The sequence below is a fragment of the Rhinolophus hipposideros genome (assembly GCF_964194185.1).
Source record: "Rhinolophus hipposideros genome assembly, chromosome: 18".
In the NCBI taxonomy this organism is placed as follows: Eukaryota; Metazoa; Chordata; class Mammalia; order Chiroptera; family Rhinolophidae; genus Rhinolophus; species Rhinolophus hipposideros.
In genome coordinates, this window is record NC_138064.1 from 35,271,090 (window position 1) to 35,277,697 (window position 6,608).

At 36.0% G+C, this 6,608-nt stretch overlaps 1 pseudogene across 1 annotated transcript; it reads left to right on the plus strand.

Moving 5' to 3' along the window:
- The first annotated feature begins 4,868 nt into the window (after positions 1 to 4,868).
- LOC308510305 (transgelin-2-like) lies at positions 4,869 to 5,448 on the plus strand (annotated as a pseudogene). The gene has a single exon. The product of its transcript is annotated as a transgelin-2-like (transcript).
- Positions 5,449 to 6,608: the final 1,160 nt, after the last annotated feature.

Below are 6,608 nucleotides of genomic sequence, written 5' to 3' on the forward strand. Positions count from 1 at the left end.
AGCTGTGTACAATCATTTTATAATTAATTTCCTTATCACTAGTGAATACTACCTGGTTAGCAGACTTTAGCTGGAATATATACAAAGTAGGTAATCGATTACAATTTTTTAAATAACAGCTCCAAAAGGAAGGGAAAAAAGTCCTATTTCTAGACTTATTGATCATGGTCAGGTCTATGGTTAACCTGCCTTTGGTATAGCAAAGGTGGAACAAAATCTTACATGCCTTAGTGTGACTAGAATATTGAAATATCATTCTCAGAAGTACTTTAGGTAAGATGTTAGATCAACAGTTAATCCTGGCTTTCCAATTTTTTTTTCAAAAGACTCTTTAAGGAATAAGGCAAAACAAATTCACTGCAATATACCACCACCCAAATTCTACAAAGATTCCCATTTGATTACTATATTAATTTCCTATTGCTGCTGTAACAAATTACCATAAACTCAGTGGCTTAACACACCACAAATACATTATCTTAAAGTTCTGGAGGTCAGAAATCTGAAATGGGTCTCACTGGGCTAAACTCAAGGTGTCAGCAGGGCTGCATTTCTTCTGGAGACTCCAGGCCAGGATCAGTTACCTTGCCTTCTCCAGTTTCCTGGGGATGCTGACATTCCTTGATTTGTGGCCTCCTTCTATCTTTAAACCCAGCAATAGCCAGTCAAGTCTTTCTTATCTAAATCACATCACTCTAACATTCTTCTGCCTCCCTTTTCCATCTTTTAAGAATCTTTGTGATTACGTTTGACTCATCCAGACCATCCAGAATAATTTATTTTGTAGTCTTCTGATTGGTAACCTTAACCCCCAAGCCATGCATGGAACATATTCACAGATTCTGGAGATGAGGATGAAGACATCTTAGGAGACCATTATTATGCCTTCCACAGTCACTATTAACCTCTTTCTGGTTGAATCCAAAGGCATCTTTTTGGTTCTGATTCTCTTCTATCCCCCTTAGGTCCACACTGCACAATTCTGAACATCTCTTTTTACCCTAAATTCTTCTTACTTGGATTTGAAAACATCAACATTTCCACTTCTCTTCGAGTTTATCTGATTAGTTCCCTGTCTACCTGTTGCTTTCACTTCCTCTTCTCCACTCCCCGATTATCAAAAGGTTCTGTTCTTACGCCTGCTCTGTCAATAAAAACCTCCTCAGAGGGCAACCTGTTTTCTTCCCCAAATCCACATCTCTGGCCAAGACTTTCCATAAGTTAGAACTATTTCTAATTATCAGTTCATTATAGTTAACTGCTATTACTACTTCAGTCTTAGCACTCTCCAAATACAACTTATACCTGTTATGTCTTCCATCATTCCTTACTTTGTCAGTGGTTTATCTTTTTTATTTCTTAGCTTCTTTGATATTTTCTTCATACTTTTTATTCAAATTAGGAACCATATTCTCTGATTTCGTCCTTTGAAATATCCATTTGCCACATATTCACTACAAAGAATTGTCACAATCCTATTTAATCCCTCTCTTCTCACATTAAGACACATGCAACAATTTCTTTACATATATTAGTCAATTTAAAAATAATAGATAACATTAAATATTTATGTACCAAGCACTTCTTCATGGATTATCTAATATAATCACAATAACCCAATATTAATAACAAAGAAACTGAGATGCAGAGAGGTTGAATAATTTGCCCTGAGTCAAGTAGTAGGTGGTAGATCTTCCTAAAAGGTTGCTGTCACCATTCAGAACTTTCCAGACTCAGAATTTTTGGATTTCTGCCCCTAATGCTTTACTTACCCTAAATGCTCACTGAAGCTATTCTTGAATTTGGAATGGCCCCTTACTATCTTCTTTGCCCACTCAAATCCTACCTACCTTCCTTCTTTTCTGAATATCTGTATCTTCTCTAAACTACATACATCAACCCTAAATTATAAACTAACTTGGACATTATGTTTCCTTTTCATGTTAATCATATATCACCATAGTATTTCCATGGAAATTCAACAAATATAGAATATAGATTAATAAAAGCTCCATAACTTATTTTTTAGAGAAAGAAGACGTCAAAAAATAATAGATAACATCATCTATTAATTGGGAAGTTGGGAACTACAGTTAGGAAGTGTAGAGAGAAACACAGGGAAGTGTTATGGATTAAATGTGTCCCTGAAAAATTTCTATGTTGAAATCCTAATCCCCTCAATACACCTCAAGATGTAATTTTATTTGGAGATGGGGTCTTTACAGAGGTAATCAAGTTACAAAGAGGTCATTTGGGTGAGCCTTAGTCCATGACTAGTTTTCTTATAAAAAGGGTAAATTGGGAAACAACTACACACCAAGTAAAGATGAAAACAGAAATTGGGGTGATGCTTCTAAAAGTCAAGGAACTCCAAAGACTACAAGTGACATGGAACAGGTTCTCTCTTAAAACACTCAAAAGGACTCAACTCTGTGGTCAGAAGTAATCTCTGACTTCTAGCTTCCACAACTGTGAGACAAGGAATTTGGTCAAGTACTCAGTTTATGCTACTTTGTTATGGTAGCCTTAGCAAACTAATATAGGAAATAAGAAGGTTCTGGATAAATCAAGTAGAGAGGTGTCACTTTAAAAACTGTTAGGCAATCTTGATACTTTCAACATGGATGGTCCTTGAGGGCATTATTCTAAGTGCAGTTAGAGAAAGACAAATACTATATGATCTCACTTATATGTGGAATGTAAAAAAAAAAAAAAAAAAAAATCAAGCTCTCAGATACAGAGAATAGACTGATGGTTGCCAGAGGTGAGTGAAATGGGTGAAAGGGTCAAAAGGTACAAACTTCCAGTTTCAAAATAAATAAATCATGGGGATGTAATGGACAGCATGGTGACTATAGTTAACAATACTGTATTGCATATTTGCTAGTTGCTAAGAAACTAGATCTGAAAAGTCCAGTCACAAGAAAAGAATTGTTTTGAAACTGTATAGTGACGGGTATTAACTATACTTCCTGTGGTGATCATTTCACAATGTATACAAATAAATATCTAATCATTATGTTGTACACTTGAAGCTGATGTAGTGTTAAATGCAATTATAGCTCAATTAAAAAAAACTGTTAGAAATTCGTGATTTACTATAAAATAGGTAGGATGAAAGCACTTGTTTCAAGTATTCTTTAATAAAGTTACTAGTGAAAAGGGGAGGGGATTGTACAGAAAAATTGGCTTAGATAGGATAATCGAAGTTGTTTACTTTTAATTGCACTCAGGTCTCTGTCTTTTACCATGCCTATTACCCACTCCTCCCACCACCGCTATTTTTAACTCAGTTTTTAAGGAGAAACCTTTATGTTAAATTTTTGATGAATGTATTACAAATTTGACATTATGACATTAGTGGTTCTTTAAAACAGGTGATTTTTTTTTTTTTGGTTCATATTTTTATAGGAAAGGCCATGTGTGCTTATTATATTCTTCTTACAATTTCTCTTGATCCCAAAGTAGTACCAGATCATAGAAAGAGTTGTTTTTTAAACCAAAGCTCAACTATTATATAGTACTCTTATTTCCATTACCACCCCAATTAGGATTTGGTTGACCAGGGCTTTTATTTTCTCTGTCATTTAATCATGTTTCAAATCCATCCTAAATCATAAACGTTTTTACTCAATGTCTGCTCTTGATTTAAAATTTTTTAATCTCCCTTAATTTGTAGCAAATCATATACAAATAAAACTAAAGGTAAATTTTAGCTTTATAATCATATCCTTTTTCTTAATATAAGAAAATTATACCACAGTCTTCTTAAAACCTTTTATGCAGAAATACTACTAATAATAATGTTTGATAACAAATAAGAAAATGAAGGCACTGTTCAGAAGATATTAGATATATTTCAGAAAAATATATTGAAATATGTGCCATCAACAAAAAAAGCTTTTGTCCTTCACTTTCAACTTTCAGTGTTTCAACTTTCTCTTATTTTCCAAAATAAATGGAAAATTACCTGCCATATATTGCTCCAAAATTAGTTATAATATAAACTGCATATCCTGTTCTTCAAATTCCAAGTATTTCAAAGGACGTGATTCAGATAATAGCAATGTTTCACCTAGCTTAGTATCTGGATATCTTAGATTTAATTCCTATTGTGAACCTAATAATATATACATACGAAAGTGATTACTTTCTCTGAAGTCTTCCAAGTACCCAACAATTATTAAGTAACTGTCATATAATGAGAAACAGAAAAAAATTTAAAATTAGAAATTTGTTATGATCAGAAATGGTAGTTGAAATTGCCCCCAGATTTTTCATCCTTATGATGGCCAACTGAGGCAATAACCCCACCTGTTATTCCTGAGTTATCCACAGGGAAATAAATACCACAACTTTCCAACATACATACTTTTCTCTCTTTTTCTCATTTCTATTACCTGTTTTTCTTTTCCTTCAGCTGGCTTGTGACACCCACTCAAAAGTAGAGATTCCTCTGATACTTTCCATCTACTTTCCAAGCTCCAATCACAAAACAAAATGCTTCTCTGAAATATCTCTTTAAGGAAAAAAAAATAGATGTTTATTTTTTCTTCTTGTTTAACTTTGTAGTAAAAATTATAGAATTCTGTCTGCCAACATTTTGTCAGCTATGGGTATCTAAATGGCTTACTTCTCAAGGTATAAACTTTTGTAAGGCAAAAGTTTTAAAATGATAAAATATTTCAGACTTTCAAAAAGGTTTTTAAAAAACCCCAAAACACCCACCACCCAATTTAGAATTAATAAATGACCAGGAGGCAATATAGTGTGTGTTTAAAAGAGATAATACACTTCCCTGCAGCCCCGCACGGAGTGCACGTTCTCCGCCCTGCCCTAGGTTCAAGCAGTCACTACCACTCTTCAGAATGGCCAACTTGGGACCTGCCCACAACCTGAGACGGGAGGCACAGCAGAAGATGGAATTTGATGCAGACCTGGAGCAAATCCTGATCTAGTGGCTCACCGCCCAGTGCCGCAGGGATGTGGCTGGCCCCAGCCTGGGCGTGAGAACTTCCAGAACTGAGTCAAGGATGGCACGGCGCCGTGTGAACTTATTAACGGACTATATCCTGAGGGGCAGGCCCCACTGAAAAAGACCCAGGCCTTCAAGCAGAAGGAGCAGGTCTCTGTTCCTGCGAGCAGCTGAGTGCTACAGTGTCACCACCACCACCATCTTCCAGACTGTGAACCTGTGGGAAGGAAAGAACATGGCCTGTGTGCAGTGGACAATGATAAACTTGGGTGGGCTGGCAGTAGCCCGGGACTATGGGCTTTTCTCTGGGGAATCCCAACAGGTTTCCCATGAACTCCAAGGGGAACCCTTGGAACCTCTTGGACAACATGCTGCAAGAGGGCAAGAACGTGATTGGGTTGCAGGTAGGCACCAACCATGGGGCATCTCAGGGAGGCATGACCGGCTGCAGGATGCCATGCCAGACCCTCTGATCCGCCCCCAGATCTGCCCTTGCCCTCCTTTGAAGATATATATATATATATATATATATATATATATATATATATAATCTTGGGTATATATACCTTGGGTATATGTACCTCCAAGGTGTGTGTGTGTGTGTATGTGTGTGTTTGCATACATATAAAATATATATATATATATATATATATATATATTTAACATAAAATAAAATTATACATGAAGGTGCCAGAAAAAAATGTACACATTTTAAGAAAGGAAAAAACTGTATTAAAATTGTAATAATATATACCGATAACAAAAGATGAATACAAGTCATGTGTATACATTTTTTTTTGGCACCCTGGTATGCCTTGCCTACAACTGTGGCTACAGGGACTTACTTTATAGGGAGGGGCCTGTGGCGGCTGCCACCCCTGCCACAGCTGGACTGGGTTCACCACACATTGGAGGCAGCCTGCCCTGGCGGAAGCCGTCTTGGCTTCTCATTTTCCATTCCCCTCGGTGTGGCTAAGGGGTAAAGGGGAGGGAGAGCTGCCAACTGTGGGCTGGGGATAGAAGCATCTGAGTTAGCTGATTTAATAAAGAATCTCCTTTTGAAGAAAGGAGAAAAACAAAGGAAGAGATACTATACTCATATGTGAAACATGCAGTACAGTGGCCAGCATGAAAACATTACCATGTTAGATATTATGACTACCAGCACAAACTATGTACTTAAATTTTTGGGGTTTGTTTCAGTTGTGTATTTCATAGGAGAGACAGATTTAAATCAAATTTAAGATACTCATAAGGATTTAAAAATATCCACTAAGTTCAATTCAAAATTTGGTCTTCAAGCAAAATACTGCCATATTTTTGAAATATAGTGTCCTTTGTGTAAAGTTTACAATTTGTATTGTTGCTAATTTTCATTTCCTTCTTTAAGTTATATTTTCTAAGTACACTTATGCTGTCGCTCTGAAACTTATTTTTAATGTACCCTAATGATATTAAAAATTTCTAGATGGAACTTTTGCTGAGTTTTATACCTGAACTTTGCAAACCCTGAAACTGCTTGGAAAATACTTGGTATATTTATGTTCATTTTTGGCAGGAAAAAAAATCTGTAGCTTTCATGCTCAAGAGAATCTCTGACTTCCATCCTCCCAACTAAAAGAAAACATAACTT